The sequence below is a fragment of the Diadema antillarum genome, unplaced genomic scaffold (assembly GCF_040938485.1).
Source record: "Diadema antillarum isolate AM-2024a unplaced genomic scaffold, OU_Dant_1.0 seq00001042_RagTag, whole genome shotgun sequence".
NCBI classification, from domain to species: Eukaryota; Metazoa; Echinodermata; class Echinoidea; order Diadematoida; family Diadematidae; genus Diadema; species Diadema antillarum.
This window is the reverse complement of record NW_027271873.1, coordinates 1,180,001-1,197,510: the sequence shown is the minus strand read 5'-3', so window position 1 is coordinate 1,197,510 and position 17,510 is coordinate 1,180,001.

The window sequence follows — 17,510 nt, the reverse complement described above, 5'->3', positions numbered from 1 at the left end:
TGTGTGTAAGGTTTGATGATGAAAGCTAACTTGGAGGGGGGAGGGTGGCAGTGGAGACGGTAGTACACTTGTGCATTGTCAATTTTACTTCTGTGCATCAGCGATTACAACAACAGTATGACGGTCACACTGTATGAAATGAGGTATCTTTGGTATACCACGCAAGAAGATATGAGATTCTTATTTCAGCATCGTTAAAGTAAACTCATGTAACCAGTATTGCTGTGATGTGTTTGATCCAGCACTCCATACTGTCCAAGTTTTGCTTGCATGTGTTTAATTATATATATTTTATTTTCCAAGCCGTGTATTGAAGTAGTTTTAAGTCTGCACTTAATCCAGCGTGTTTTTTTGAGAATTTGTCATCTGTACATGTTGAGGGAGTTTTCAGATTTCATTACGAGAGGAAAAATGTAAATGTATTTTAACCATCTTGATGCAGTTTTAGCCAAATGTATGTTGAAAAAAAGAAATATTAAGACAAGTGTTCATTAGATAATATCAGAGGTCAAAATGATGTAAATACTGTTGTTTTGTTGTTGTTTTTTTAAAACTAGTGTGCACATTGATTGTACTCCCACACTGAAAGGTCTGAATCAACCATGTCTTCAACCTTTATTGTGCCAGGGACTTTGGACAGTGTGTACAATGCTGTGAGATTTTCTATGTCAATTGGCACTCAAAACACACATAGGGTTAAAAACAGTTTTGAGATTAAACAACATAAAAGTCACCCGTTTTTTTGTATTCCAAACCCAATTTCCTGTTTTATGTCTTCAATTTCAATCAAAGAAAGTATCAGTGTAAACATGCCCATAGCAACCTTGGGTTTAAAACCATTTTTGCCCATGTCTGTTACATTGTTTTCCTGTGCAGTGCATATAATAACAAATTTGAGTGATAACTTCATTTTGCTTTTTAAGTTTTTTGTTTTTGTTTTTCTCCCATGTATTTGTAAAATACAGTTTGTAATTTCTTTCACACTGCTATTAGGTATGGATTTTGTGATGACATGATGATGTACTTGTACACACACACACACACACACACACACATACACATACACAGCCTGCATGTTTCAGGTGACATGTCAGATGGCGGGGGTGGGGGGGGGGGGGCATGCTCGCACAAACTAGGATCACTCTGAAAGACTTCAAAAATGGGGCATGTTCACCCAAAATGTTCCTTTTGTACAGTCAATACACATCTAAAGCTTCCTTCGCTGCGGTACCTTAAACATGCATGAATGCAATAAGACAGTAATTCCGGTGCTCACTGTGAAGAAGCAACACATATGAGTTCAGGAGCATTGATAAGTAACGAGCAGTTTTAGGGTTAGAAATTAGATGAAGGTTGTAGAAAGACACACATGACATATCTCAGTAGCTGTCATTCTTCGTATGTCACATTTGTAATAAAAAGCCACTGTTCATTTCATGTTGCTTTTCTAAATACCTATGTTCACAAATGAAAACTCAATTTTTTAGTCACTGATAGGAGCAGGGTGTGTTTATTTGTTCGGTTTCGTTTGTTTGCTTGTAGTTTGAGAAAGATTCTATTCCAATTCTATTTCAGAGGTGATTCTTAAGAGCAAATCCTGTAATTGAATGCAATTGGCAGTAGATAAAGTCTAGTCCTGTAAAAACAACAACAAAAAAAAATGCATTTTTATTTCCTGGGCGTGGAAATATAAACATCTTTCGTACTACATTTCAACTGACAAAACGAGAGAAAAAGCCCAGTCTAATCCAAACCATTGCTTCGAAAGAGATTATGGGAGACACCCTCTTTCCCGATTGTCATTTCCATTGTAATCGACGACACGCAAACTGTTTCGATGCTCACTGGGTTGTCACGGGGCATCTTAGTTCACCACCTTCCATGAGTAAAATCTGTGCTGATATAAAATCATATTTTTATGGGGGGAAGTAATTCAAGGATGCCTTCTCCACCCAACTTAATACTGATTGTATGTTGTTCCAGTCTAATTCCTAAAATTCTTTTCCTGTTTTTTTTCATTGTGTGTACATTGTCTACATTGTCTAGATTAAAACGGTAGCAAAAAAGGAAAAAAAAAAAACTAGATTCTTGTGATTCTGGTTTGTGTTTTTTTCTTGCCGGACTTGTGTCTGTTTTTGATGTTTGCATGATGATGAAAGGAAAGCTTCACAATGGGCAGGTCTGCCTTTGAATGCAGATGTGGGTTTGTGTATATGTCACAGAGAGAGAGAGAGAGAGAGAGAGAGAGAGCATAAATATGCTTTGTTCTTTTGTGTATCCATGCACATAGCTGTACGTTTAATACACAATGTTCCCGGCTGCCACAGTAGCATCGTGGCTATAAGAAACGTATAGTACGCCGTGGGTAGATGGGATATTCTTTCTTTTTTTTCCACTTTGTATCCTAGTCTTGTCTATTCCAGTCTCCACTGTAGTAAACATGTAGCTCAGACGCTTTTTTCACAGTGTCTGGTCTGGCTAGACTACACCATATTTCCCGTCACTTCCCACTTCAGACCGCCTCCAAGTTTTGTTGCAACGTACTACGAGCTGGCACTTTTTGTTGCGTCAGCATGCCTTACTACAATCTACTTTGTAGTTTTCTCATCAGCACCATTGCTGTCCTCATGTTGTTTCACGACCATCCCGTTTTGTCCGCAGCGACCTGAAACGTAATTGCCGTGGCAGCCAGGAACATGTAGTCCATGGGCCAGGCCAGATATTGGTACCATCTGAGGTGGCAATACCTTTTTGGTGTCATTCTGTTTGTCGGGCATAGATATGCTTATCAAGCTATGATAGCATTTCCAAATGAGTAGCTTAGTCATAATAAATGAATTTTAAACCAATTTGGTGTCGTAGTTATATCCCTGTACTTCTGAATCGAGACCAACCGCTATACAAAGAAGAGCGCTGTTTCTCTATGTTCACAGGTGTTCTGTTGTGAACGTGGTGCGCTTAGTCTTTATTCAAGGCAGCGAAGGGAATATCCAAGGGTTATGATGTCCACAGCGCTTAGTCTAATATTCAAGATGGCGAAGGGAATATCCAAAGCTTATAATACAGTGTATATCCCTCTATCTAAAAACAACAACAACAACAAAGCAATTTCTCTTGAATTTTAGCGTATTTTTCAATTATTTATAATTTTCCGGTGAAAACGCTAATACCACGCCAATGTCGCTTTATTTCCATCCAACAATGAAAGATAGTGCAAAAACAATGTAGCGGTACACTATAATACATTATAATTAATAATGTTGTCAATGAACAGAGTGAATTTTGTTTAAAACTGATGTATTTGTTGAGAGGGTGGTATAAAAACAGTATAGATAATCCCTTTTATTAGGAACTTTAGATACGATAACGGTACATTGTTCTAGATAAAGAATAAACACACCGGAAATGCTATCATAGCTTGATAAGCGTATCTACATTGTATGTCCGACAAACAAAATGACACCAAAAAGGTTTTGCCACCTCGGGTGGTACCAACAACCCATTTTTCGGGTTTTGGCCCATGGGCTAATGGTGTTGACACGGAGCATAACTTGCCATGCTTTTTCCATCAGCATTCAGATACATACAAATGTGTATTATAATTCCTCCAAACTTAACCTTAGCCAGCCCACATAGGCATTAGAATGTGCCTCAGTCCAACAGGAAGGCCATGTCAACAGAATGGGGATTAAGGAGATTAGCTAATCTCCATTCATTGCTAATTAATCCGTACATCTAGGTCAATCACCAAAGGAAGCACTCCAGTTGGACGTGCCAAACCTAATTCTGTAAGCATGTATGTAGGCCTACATGGGAGAATAGTGAAATTCTAAAGAATGCATTCAAACAGTGTACATGCAACATATATGTCTGTTGATGTGCATGATAAAAATATAAGAATGGCTAACAAAGTATGCATGTGTGTGAGTGGCAAGAACAGTCAAGGAGAAATTTAATTGACAAGTTTGACATTCAGCGCAATATACATAATATACATTATCTCTATGTGTGGGAGAGGGAAAGACAGGCAAGTGTTGTTGTTTTTTTGTTTTTTTAAAGGATAGTTTATATGTGTGGTCAATGCTGTGTATGTGTGTTGAAGGCAAAGGAAGATCAACAAGGTATTTAGATAATGTCCTTCAGCAGTCATTGACATCATGGTGTCATGCGTTAAAAAAAAAAGAATGGAACTTGAATATGAACATAATATTACTATTTAAACATGTATCTAAATGTGACTTAATTTTACAAACTATCAATATCTCAAAATTTAGTGGCAATTTCTATTTGAAGATGTCCAGTAATATCAAATTTCTAAATAAATGGAGGTATTTTTATTCAAATACCATATGGAATGGCATTGAATGTACACCTCAAAAGTATCTCCAACTGTATGATGGAAAAGTGATCCACACATACAGTACAAGGTATATTATTATACACAAAAGAAAGCATCAGCTATTTCTACTGCAAGCCTTTGCTCGCAGTAAGTTGTATCGAACTCTTGATACATCTTATTTTTAGATGATCAATATCTCATGAAAATGTATTCTGTCTGATGTAAAATATAAAATAGCAAATAGCAAAAACATCACAAAAGATGGGACACTGATTTATGAGTACCTGTAGAAGAATTCCATAATATCTTCCATATGTGGCTTGTTTTAGGAGTTGCAACTTACCTTCCAGGCTTTGGAATACAAAACCTGAGCTGTGTAAATATTGGTTCAAAGAGGGGGGGGGGGGGGGGGGGGGGGAGGAAACTTTATGGATACCCATAAAACACTCCTATTCTGCTTATAGAAAGAAAAAAGTGAAGTACATGCACCTAATATGTCTCACATGGGTCAGCTAACTTTGCACACATCTTTACATATTTCTTTTTACTTGTACAGTTTGTTTTACATATTAGGTTTAAAAATACAAAATGTTTGGTTGCGTGTACCGAAGTTGGAATGTAATGCATAGATCAGTGCTATGACAAAGCAACTATGTTTTGAATATATCGCATATGTGAAGAAATAGCTTTGACTTAATTCAAAGAGAAAATTTGACTTATGAGGGATTAAAATCAACAGAATATAAAAAGAAGTGGATTTGAAAAGACCCTAGGCAATTATTTGACTTATGCGAATGCAATAAACATACCCACATACACACTGTAAAATCAAGGGACCATTAAAGACTGCACTTTTGGACAGGTGGCCATATAGACAGGTTGGCAGCCAGTTACAGTTTTATGGTGAACTATTTGAAATGCACTTCTGTACACTACTTTTTTTTAATGCAAAAGGCCATGTTACCTATTGTCAATGTACTGTCTTAAGTTTCTCTCACTATGAGGTTACTATTTAAGTCGATCTATGAAAAGAAAAAGAAAATGTGAAAAAAAAAAATGTGATGTGAATAAACTCTTGGAGAAAAAAAAAATCATAGATAATGAGAATTCTGACAATTTAACCCGTCGAGGACAGGCTGATTTTGCTATAACATGCATTTCCATAGACACCTGCACGAGCATACTCGGGACTCGTCCTCAACAGGTTAATAGGTCCCAGGTTGATGGAGTCTGTGGCCACTTTAGACAGTGTTACCATAGTAACCATAAAAGGCAACTTTGATTATCATTGGCACGGTTATTACATTCAATTGGTGGCTCCTGCATGCAAGTAACTACCTGTATTCTTTTTTTTTTGGGGGGGGGGGGGAGGGTGGAAGAGAAGGAAGTTAAAGGACAAGTTCACCTTCATAGACATGTGGGTTGAGTGAATGCAGCAATATCAGTAGAACACATTAGTGCAGAGACTCCAACCCGAAGCACCTTCTGATCTGGAGATTCTCCCGCCTGAAACCCCTAGCAAACGGGAGACTCCAAGTTTATGTGTGCGAAACGTGAAGTTCCTAGGGTTATAGATGCTCTCTGGTGCTATCTAAGGCTTATTTTTGCAACATACGATAGCAATAAGTAAGAAATCCTTTCCAACGGGAGACATTGAGCCAGGGCGGGAGAAATTAAATCTCAAACGGGGAGAACGGGAGATTTTGCAAAAATGGGTTTTCAGCGGGAGATCTCCCGTCGAAAACGGGAGAGTTGGAGTCTCTGTTAGTGAGAGTTTGAGGAAAATCTGACAATCCGTTTAAAAGTTATGAATTTTTAAAGTTTCTGCTCAGTCATGGCTGGATGAGAAGACTACTATATCTTGTGATGTCACATGAGTACAACAGTATAAAGAAAGTATAAAGAAAATTCACCTTATTTTCACTTTTCTCGCATAACAAAAGAACACTCGACTTCTCGGAATAACAGGGAATAGGGAATGATATTATCTTTAACATACATCTGTAACAAGTCCAAGAAATGTGCACTTTATTCAAAAAGTAAAATTTTGTGAAATTCTCTTTTTATTTTCATTATATCGTTGTACGCATGTGACATCACACACTGTAGTAGTCTTCTCATCCAGCAGTAATTGCGCAGATACTTAAAAAATTCATAACTTTTGAACGGATTGTCGGATTTTCCTCAAACTTTCACTGATGTGTTCTACTAATATTGTTGCATTCACTCAATCCACATGTACATGAAGGTGAACTTGTCCTTTAAGTGGTGGAATATTAGGTGGCCACTAAGCACAGGTGGCCTTTCACACAGGTTCAGACAGTGCTCATCATCAATACCAGCTGTTTGCTTTGGGCCGAAATGTGTATGGTGTCATTCACTTCCTTCTCGCTGGAGCTAGTTTGCCTTGCCCACACCTGTGTGTATTTATTCCAGGTCGATCTCTTCTTTGACGAGAGGAAAAGACGAAACATGTTTGCACACTTAGAACAATTTAGAGTGTAATGTGTTAGATATCAGTTTTATGCCACAAATATGTCATATGTGGGATACTTTAATTGATTGATGTAGTGGGGTTGTGTGTTTGGTTTTGTGTTTCTGTTTTGGGTATTCATGCCTGTCATTTATTAACACCAATTTCTGATACATTTCATACTTAGGCATTTTTTTCTTTTAAGTTTTATGTCGCATCATCCTACCCACCTGGTATATTACAGCTGTGCAGACTAGTATGCTTATGTTACAGGTATTAGAGTGTGTTTGTGAATCTGTGTGTCTGATGTGGATGCATGTATTTGAATGTGTCATAGAGAAGCCCCGAGAGACCCATGGATTTCCTCCAATAGACGCCTAAGTGCGAACTGGAGAGAAAATCCAAATCCCCACTACCACAGGGGAACAATGCTTCGACTGGCTTACCTGCGTAGAAACCCTCGATACCATCTAGTCTTCTCTCAAGACCCACCCTTCATTTATCATTTCCTGCGCCAGATTGCAAGCATAGCATGCAGCAGCTTCTTTAAAGTTGCTGAAGACGTTGCCAACTCAGATTAATAGCGGTTAGATTCCTTTGTTGGAGGAGACATTTTCAGCTAGAAAATGATATTTTAACTCAGTGAAACTTGAAATTCATTAACAACTGAAGTAATGAAAATGCCTCTTGAAATACTACTATTGAGGAAAAAAAAATCTTTTGAAATTAAGGGTCTAATTGTACAACAGGCATTCCATTCATTGTAAGTGAAATATGGGGGATATCAAACTCCAAAGTGACTACTATGAGGGGATTATCAGATCTAAATAGAATTAATTGGGATTATTACTCTACTCATGATTATTTTACAGTGTCACTAGCTGTTGAAAGAATTAGTTTCTGCTGAACATACTGTACACACTTCAACAATGTCCATTATAATAAAGGGGGATGGGGGTGTGAGGATAATGTCACAAAAGAAGAAAGAATAGATGTCAGAGCACTAGTTATAGCTCCACCATATACTCATAATTTACACTTAAGAATTGGTTAAAAAGGGACTGCTCATTGGAAAAAAAAAATCCAACCGGAAAATCAATCTTGTTGACTGTATGGTACTCTACAAACCAAAAATACAAAACATGCTATGGATATAGATTTCATTGAAAATACATGTATACAACTATCTGCGGAAGGATTTTTAACCAATGACAGCCCCCACACACACATACACACACGCACACACACACACACACACACACACACACACTCTCTCAAATAATACATTATTACATTAAGTGTCTTTTCTTGCATCTCTGCATGAAATTACATAGGCCTACAAGTGAAAAGGCTTATTGGCCCACCAACAGCTGCAATTATCACATGGTCCCCACACCTGACCCTTTTTGTAGGGCTTTTTCTATCATTTCTCCATCTCTTTGGAACAAAACTCCCTCTTTATATTCAAAATGCTGGAAGTTATGATAAGTTTAAATCATTGCTTAAAACTTATCTATTTACTCAATTCTATTTTTCTTTTGTTTATAAATATGTATTTCATTGGCAACTAAATGTATATGCTGTACGTATTTTGATTTAATATTTTTCCATATTTAATGCGCCTAGAAATGTCAGTATAAAGCACTATATAAGTGTTATTTATTATCATTATCATTATCACTATTATGGTTCTTGCAACAGTGGATAACACCCAGCAGAGAGTGTGTGAGCTTATAATTTCAACTGGTACATGTCTCAAGAAGGGGGGGGGGGGGGGTGGTGGTGTCTGAAAAACTAGATTAAGTAGGACAAAGGACTCAAAACCCCTCATTTGATTACCCAAGTGTAGATTCCAATTATAGTATCGGTACTCTGCTTTACACTAGCTAAGACTTCTTAACTTTCCTTTGTATGCACAGACTGTATGCACAACAGACCGCTGGAATGGATTTGGTCAAAAGCTCCTTCGCTCCCATCCATGATCTGAGTCAAATTTCAGCTACTGTACCCTTCCAGTGTAATGCTTGAACATAACAGAGTACAGAGTGAGTTTTGTTTTGATATATTTCATAGGTAGTCTTCCGCATCACATTGCCAGATCTTAAAAACATTGGGTTGGAGTTGATCCTCCGGAGTACCGAACATCAGGTGCCAAACAAGTAGTACATGTACATGATTGAGGACTTTGGCATAGGCTTATAACAGCACATGCTTGTTGCTTGCATCAGATTCCCTATCATACCGCATGCCCTCACCCCCCCCCCCCCCAAAAAAAAAAAAATGAATACACGGGACCCTCTGCAACGATAACTTCAGAAATAGTGAATCAATTAAGATAGCAATTTCAGGGTATGAAACTATTACTTATTACCACATCTTTACAGAAAACCCCATCTGATTTGCTTCAGTGGTCAAAGAGAGATTAAAAGACACATAGGCCTACTGTGAAATTTTGAGGTGTCACATTTAGTGACACAATAAACAGATGACAATTTTGAAAGCAAGAGATTATTAAGCAGAGAGGTGAAGATATGAGATATGAAATTTTCTTCAATTCAATTGTCTGCCCCCTGTGCAAATTTGTAAGATTGCAACTGCTGATCTACATTTTCAACAAACATTAAACATGTAATAAAAAGGAACCAGCAGGAATCAAACCTGTCATCTACAATGTACTGTACATTTGTATAGAGGGAAGACAAATTGAAGAAAAACTTGTACCTCCATCAGATGACCATTTTTTTTTTTACCGGTAACCACATTTCCCCAGGAATTGATGAACTCACTGGTAATGTTGGCATGTTGCCTACTTGCAGTAAGATCTGAAAGTTACAGAGTTTGATATTTCATGAGACTTCATGGAACTGGTCATCACAGTGTATGCAAATTGGATGAGAAGACAATTCCGGCACCTTCCAGGTTACCAAGTGATCTGGCTACTAACCACAGAATTTCCTGAAGGAAAAAAAAAGGGGGGAGAATAGGCCTTATCAATCATAGTCTTCATAGCAGAATATTGTAAAGTTATGCTAACCAAAACGGGGATGACTTTAATTTAGCGTGGGGAAGGATGTTATGGTTGATACATTATTGATCAAAACTATGATTTCTACAATCTTTAGATACAAAGCAATGTAAGGTGATGACATCCCCACATCACTAGTAATTTTCATGTGTGATTGCAATGAAAATCAATTTGTGTGAATGCATGTGAAACTTTTACAATTTCATAACTCTTGTGATATCTTAATTTTGATCAATTTTTTTTTATCAGGCTGCTCCACCTAAGTAGGACAATAGGTCTCTTGCATTTTCTTCAACTGGACTTAGACATGGATTGACATTCAACTGTAAACTAGAAAAACAAATACTTAATGTGTGCCCACTGTGGGTTAAAACTATAATACTGTAGGCATGCATTTGCAGACAGACCAGAAAAACCTGGGCATGCATGGCTCACTGTCTCTCTCAAAACAATCGTTCATTCATCATCACACTCTTGATTAATCAACTTGCAAGGTACCCGACAACTGCCTAGACAAACAGGCTTACAGCTTTAAAGCAAAGTGACTCCTCCCAATTGTGTAAATTTGTCGGACCATTGTTTTTGATCCATCGAATTCCTGATCTGCACTAACTGAATCTCGATCTGGAAAAGAACAATACGTTCCAAGCAACATACTGCCTTATAGAAGCTCCATTCAAACCGCATGAAGCCGGCTTCGGCGTGTACTGCACAAGTAACACATGCAAAACTACAGAGCAAGAAGTAAATTGTGTAAAGCACAATCCAAAACTTTCTACAAATTTTTGAGCGAATGATTGAAGAAGATTATAAAATGTTGACCATCTAAAAGTTTACCAAGCCTCCTGCCAGTGGCAGATGGAACAAAATAATGAGAAAATAAGAACATATAACTTGCAAATTTGAGACAAAAAGATTTAGGGATTAAGGGATGTAGCCAAATGCTATAGAGACTTTATGGCTGAGATATCAAGAAAAAGTAAAACAAAGTGATCCCAATAAAAGGTAGGTCTCACCTTTTGTTAGGATCACTTTGTCTTGGAAATCTCAGCTATTTCAAAACCAATTTTCATCAAATAAACTTTAAATTCTTCTTAGAATTGTATGCTCTTTCATATTTTGCAAGAAGTTTCTCCATTATCTCACCAAAAGTTGGAAACCTGAAGCTCCATTTCAAACAAAACTATACAATTCTTTTAACACCTTTCTTTATTATTACTAGGTCATTAAATACATTGTCGGCTGAGAACTAGAAGGGCATTATCGCAATTTTTTTGGGGGGTGGGGGGTATTGAATTTTTTTGTCTCACGTTGTAGAGCTCAATCTCCTCTACATTATGATGTCAAGTTTAAATTATTTTCAGTAAAGTGTTAAAAATCAAAATCACAATGGTGCTATTTTACCAGACGTTTGCAACATCGCTAATATAAAATCTACCTACTTTCGATTAAATAGGGTATATTTCATGAAAAATTGATCGTTTTATTTATATTTAAGCTCAAATCGTAGAAAGTGATATAGTGCCCTTCTAGTTCTCAGCTGATGACATATACCCTCTTGTTTTGGTGTATTTGTTTTGTGGGGACATTAAACTTTGGTGTCAACTGAGCAAACAAAATTAGAGAGCCAAACACTCTAGCTTTCTCCACTTTCTTGATAATCGACCGACAACGATATCAATGTACTTTTTTTTCACAAAATGAGCCATTGACACCTGCTCTTGCAAATCTTGTGCTGTACTTTGTAACGCAGCATGCCTACAAACATGATTGATTGTGGTTAAATATGAGACTCCATTACAAAACAAGTCATTTATAACCTTTCATGTTTGTCAAACACACACAGACACACACAACCCATACACACACGCACGCACACATACACACAACACACAGTTGTATGCACAACCATGGTGCTTTTACAAACTTCAGCATGGCAAGTAGATGCTTTAGTAGGCCCACTTATTCTCTCTCTCTTCTCTCTATAATCTATTGATTTTAATTCCTTATTAGTCAAATTTTACGTCAAAGTCGAAGCTATGTCTCCAGTCCAAATAGATTTGACTTTGGAAAGGTTGACTGTATCTAATACTTCATATTTGGTCATTTATTTGTTACTGCTTTTTCCCTCCCTTTGAGAATCTGGGGATTTTACATTCTGTTCACATCACCACCTTGAAAGTAGAAAGTCATTAATACTGAACAACCACTGTAAAGATAATGTCCCTCTGGTAGTAACAAGACTGATATGTATACCATATCTAGTAAGACTTCCACTCACTTCAAATAAGACACAAATGTTCAATGCACTTTATTTGTTGTTGTTTTAATATATATAATTATAATATGTTCTTTCTCATCTTAATTTACACTCGTAACAATTAAGGTACAAGAAGTACATCAGACATGATACATCAACACAGGTGGGTGAATTCTTGCAGGGCAGGAGATAGCACATATGACCATACAAATGTTAAATAGCACGGTGAACAGTATGAACTTTTAAGACAATCTGACTTGGACGTTCCTGGTACAGAATGCTGATTACTTCCACAGTGCCGGTAAAGTGTGTATTTGCTTGTTTACAATTGAACACAATAAAATGAACAGGTGAAAAGCAAGAGCTTAAATCAGGGTAGTCTACGTACACAAGAATAATAAATAATCAACCACACAAATCTACTTTCAAGGAAAGATATACATAAACAGCCTACAGTATGTCCTATATTTCAAGCTCAATAATGGGCGGTCCGTATGATACGCTGCCAGTTTACATCAGGTGACTGTAGTGTAAAACCAGAGACATTCACGCCATGAAACTTTCATGAATTGGAGCCAACGGCTTTTTTGGGGGGAAGTAAACTTTTGCAAGCTGCCGACCATGATGCCGTACAGCATTGTACTAGCACTCAGTGCATTATGTACACACAAATTTTTGGGTGTATTTTACTTTCGCAAATCATGGCACCTTGCAAAATTTGCAAAAGTTTTATGCACATGAAAACTTCTGCTTCACAGCAGGCCTTGTAGAAGAATGTTAATTACTTACATCACTATCAAATTGTATCGCTGCAAAAGTTTCTGCACTAGCCATATACATTTATTTTAGTCAAAAACCTTGTGTATTGAGCTAGAAGCCCACACATTACACCCATTTCTACCATTTTCATGCCGATTGCGGAAAATCCCTCACTCTTAGAGTACAGTGGAAATACCTGAAAAGATTACAAACAACAGCCCGACATTTTGAACTATGAAATCAGATAAATAATAAAACACAATATATTTAACACTTACTGTAAATACAATGCACCTGCCTGGTTGGACAATTCAATGATCTGATGATTAAAGCACAATCTACCATTATATTTCAATATCATGTGCCCACACATTTGCCCCAGATTTAAGATGGAACAAAGGAACACAGAAGATCTCTATTTCATCCTCCTAAAAAAAAAAAAATCTTAAATTCATACTCTAGAGGCCTACCTACAAAGTGCTTTGAACCGCAGAGTACAGACAGCATAATTTCCTTCATTGAGACAAACATTTGCTAAACTTTGAGGATGTTTTGAAAAACACAGATGAATGTGAAGACATGTGAGACAACTGACACAGGAAAAAAAAAGCAAGCAAGAGCAAGCAATTCAGAAGTTATAGAGATGTGCTCTACAAAGCAGGGAGTGAGAAATGCTTTATATCCATGAATATTTGCAACTTTTGCAAGTTCATTGCTCATTGCAAAATTTGCAACACACTATTAACACATTTGTTAGGTTTGCTCACACATTTGTTAGGTTTGCTGACATTTGCTCCCTTACTACAAATGCAAGTGTGTCACATTGTCCCCATTGTGGCATATTACCAAGTTTGCTAAAAAATTGAGAGGGCTGAATAAAGCTTGTCTCTCATTAGGTCTCTACAGTTATATAGTGATCACAATTTAGACCACTCCAAAATCATCTTTACAAGTTCCAAACATCAAAATATTATATATTTATATTTTCTTTGTATTGTAGTCCACTCATACGTCATAACCTCTAGTAGTCTCCTTACCCAGCAGTTCCAACACAAAAACTTAAAAAATTCATAACTTTCACATCGATTGCCCGATTTTCCTCAAAATTTCACTGATGTGTTCTACTGCTGTTACTGCTTTCTCTTAATCCACATTGCTCTTTGGGTTTGCGTTCCCTTTAAGTGTCATGTGGACGTCAGCGCCATATCAGGGGTAAGCTCTTATCATTAATAATATAGCCTCCCAGTGAACTTAACTATTACGAACAAAAGGCACAGACAATATGACTGCATTCCAATAATGTGGCATGGTAAGGGTTAGCCCCTGCAGTGCATTCTGCAGTTATCAATGCTGTAAGTCTCGAAACACCTGTCAAGGGGGAAAAAAAAGGATTACATAATCCTATTATCTATCACTGCATCCCAATAGCCTTTCCGCTGGACACCTACGATAGGCCAATTCCCACCTACAGTGAAATACTGCAGTATTTCAAATGTGAATGCAAAGACATTGTGAAACATCTTGTGAAATAAATATTGATTTTCATAAGAAAGAAACTGTTAATTATGAGTGAGTATAAATGTTGATATTGATGTTGGCAGACACGGGCCCCCTTGAAACATAATGGGTCAGGGATGAAGTGGTGAGAATTTTCAAGGATACATGCAGAGATATTCTTATGGAGGATTATTCCCTTTAAACTGGAGCATCAAAACTTGTGCAAATTTCAAGAGTGAGCTCCAGTGAGTATATGCAACAAATACTGAAATGAAATGAAAAGAATTGAGAAAACTTAAGTTCCTGATATGCATTCAGGTAATATTTCAGTTTACAAAGCCTGCTAGTTCAAGGAATTCCATTTCACTTCTAAGCAAATACTGTCAAATGGGTAGGTTCAATATGCTCTTATTCAATAAAACTTTTTGTTTCTTTTTTGAAATCACAATAGGGCAGCACACAAATTGTACTTGGTATTCACCGGGACATGTATGCACAGATTCTACCCTGTAGTAAAGCCTGTATTACTGTACTCAGAAAAAATGTTCCATCGGTAATGCTGGAGCATCAAAGCACGAGTGATATTATTTGCCACTTGTGAAAGTGTGACAATAAAGCTTTTTGTCGTGGGTCATTCTCCGCATAAGAACGTGCATATGGTCCACATATGCCACATACTAAAATTACAAAAATTTGTTCTATAGAAAGTAATGCATAATTACCAGACATGATCGGAAAGTGGGGAGGGCACTCAGCAAAAATGTTCTTTTATTGAGGAAGCACATGTTTACATCACTTACACCTTGCATAAACATGCATGTTAAAACAAATCGCCCAAAGGTTGGCAACTTTTCAGCTAATGCACTTATATACCAGCTGAATTCTGCAAAGCATTGCCAACATAACCCGTTTGTTCTTTAATATGCCAGCATCAATTCCCTCTAAACACCCTCCCGTATGTTAAAACATATGGTAATACCTTCCACGTGTCACATTCATGTACACCCAGTCGTGGTTACAAGCACACCCTATGACAGTCCCACAGATTACATGTTTACTTGCATCGAGCCTTCAGTCATTGTTTACATGCCCACTATAACCTTGGCGACTGTAGGGTGTAGGGTACATGGTGACTGAAGGGTGTGCTTGTATTATATGCATGACTGATTAATTGTTTTTAATCCCTTAGCATGGCTGTATTTGAAATGTTCTTTCAAAGAGAATCATCATTTGATATTTGCATCTCAACCAACCTTCTAGAAATAAATCTGGCACAGGAGCAAAAAATAGCAAACTTCAAAGGTATGTCAACCTTGTACACAGTACTGAAGTATTCTCAGGGTTGAAAAGGCATTTTTTTTTTGGGGGGGGGGGGGGGGGGGGGGGGAGGGGGTGGGGAGAACCAGTATTTCCTGCATCCTGCAATAGAGATGTGTAGCAATGCAACTCTGGAAAGCAACATTTTCCATGAAGCCTACAGTATTTGGGGCAACAACACAACAACAACTATAAACAAAACAGATCAAGCCTGCAGTATTTTGGGCAAAAAACAAAACAAAACAAAAGAGTAACCTATGAATACTGTGATAGTATAACAGTTTTCATGTCTGACACTGGGTAAAAAAACTTAATGGGCACTTCTAACTTCATGTGTCCCTTTTGCAACGATGAAAATTAGATTCCTTTTATAAGCTGGCATATTGTAGAGGTACGTAAATTTAGACTTTTCCTCAGAATCATAAAACTGGAAAATTCTTTATGAGAGAGGAGGAAACTCTACTAAAGATTTCTAATAAATTCATTTGGACCAAACAAAAATTTCAAACATGACTCTTGGCACAAAAGGGGAGCATATTCTCAAGTGACATGGGGTTAGGTTTTCATTTCTGTCTGAAAAACTCTGAGGCATATTATACCGTAAAAATTTCATACATGATGTTGGAAGACATAATAAAAATGCTTTAACCATGCAAAATTTTGTGACATTTACAAGCGGGATATACATGTACGACCTTTAAGGGTTAGTCTAAGCTTGACATAGGGCTTTGAACGACACCAGCTGTTGGTCCTCCAGACTAAAAGTCCATGGATGATCAGGAGATTACTGTCCTTTGCCGAAATGCCGATAAGGGAAATTACTTTTGAAATGCGAAAGTCGGAAGAGTGCTCGCTGCAGCTGCTCCTAATCAGCACCCTCTCAAAATGCTCGAGATGCAATCGATGACATCATGGTGTCAAAAAAAGTTCACTCCAACTCTGAGAATCTGAGCATTCATTCGATCGCTCTCTCAATTTCTTTCTCAGCTACTCCTCCCCCCCCCCCCCCCCAACATTAAGCCCCGCCATCCAACCCAACCACCCCCCCCCACCCATTTCAGCACACACATAGAATCCCACATTTGTCTGCGAATACCAAAGCAATCATCTGACACAGATGTTGCAATGCGGTTATATATTTGCACAAGCTGCACACACCCATGGTTAGAAGTGCAAAACAAAGCGAAGGGGAAAATAATTTTTAAAAAAAATCCTGCTGGATTAATATTTCCCAAATCTCAAAGAGCATTTGTACATAAAATTGTTGAAACAGCCAGTGCAAGCAAATGCCAGCATCTCACCTTATGGATATTTGATACACAAAAATACATATTTACTTAATATCATCAACATTTAGCTTAAAGAGTGTTTCAACTGTGCATGCAGCAACACTGACTGAAAACCTCAAAAAAGATCTGCTGGCAAAAGCAAACTAAAGACACATTTTTTTTTTTTTTTTTTTTTGGGGGGGGGGGGGCTAAAGTGAAAGGACTTGAACATATGAGAAACAATGCTTTAACTACACAAAATAATAAGCGTGGAAAAGTAACCAAACAAATAAACAAAAATTGTATATCATACATAATCTAGCTACAACACATAATCTACACACAGTAAAGCTAGATGACACATGAAGCAAGGCAACTTTAAAGAAATGTTCCTATATATATTTCATGTGTGCGGAGCTCAAGGCATTGGACCACTGAAATGTTTTGAAATGTTTTCACAAACCCAGACTTCCAAGGTTCAAAAATCCCACAAGATACAAAATGAATCAGGCATGTGTCTGAACATCTGTAGAATATATAGAAATTTAAAAAAAAGTCAAGGTGAATCTACT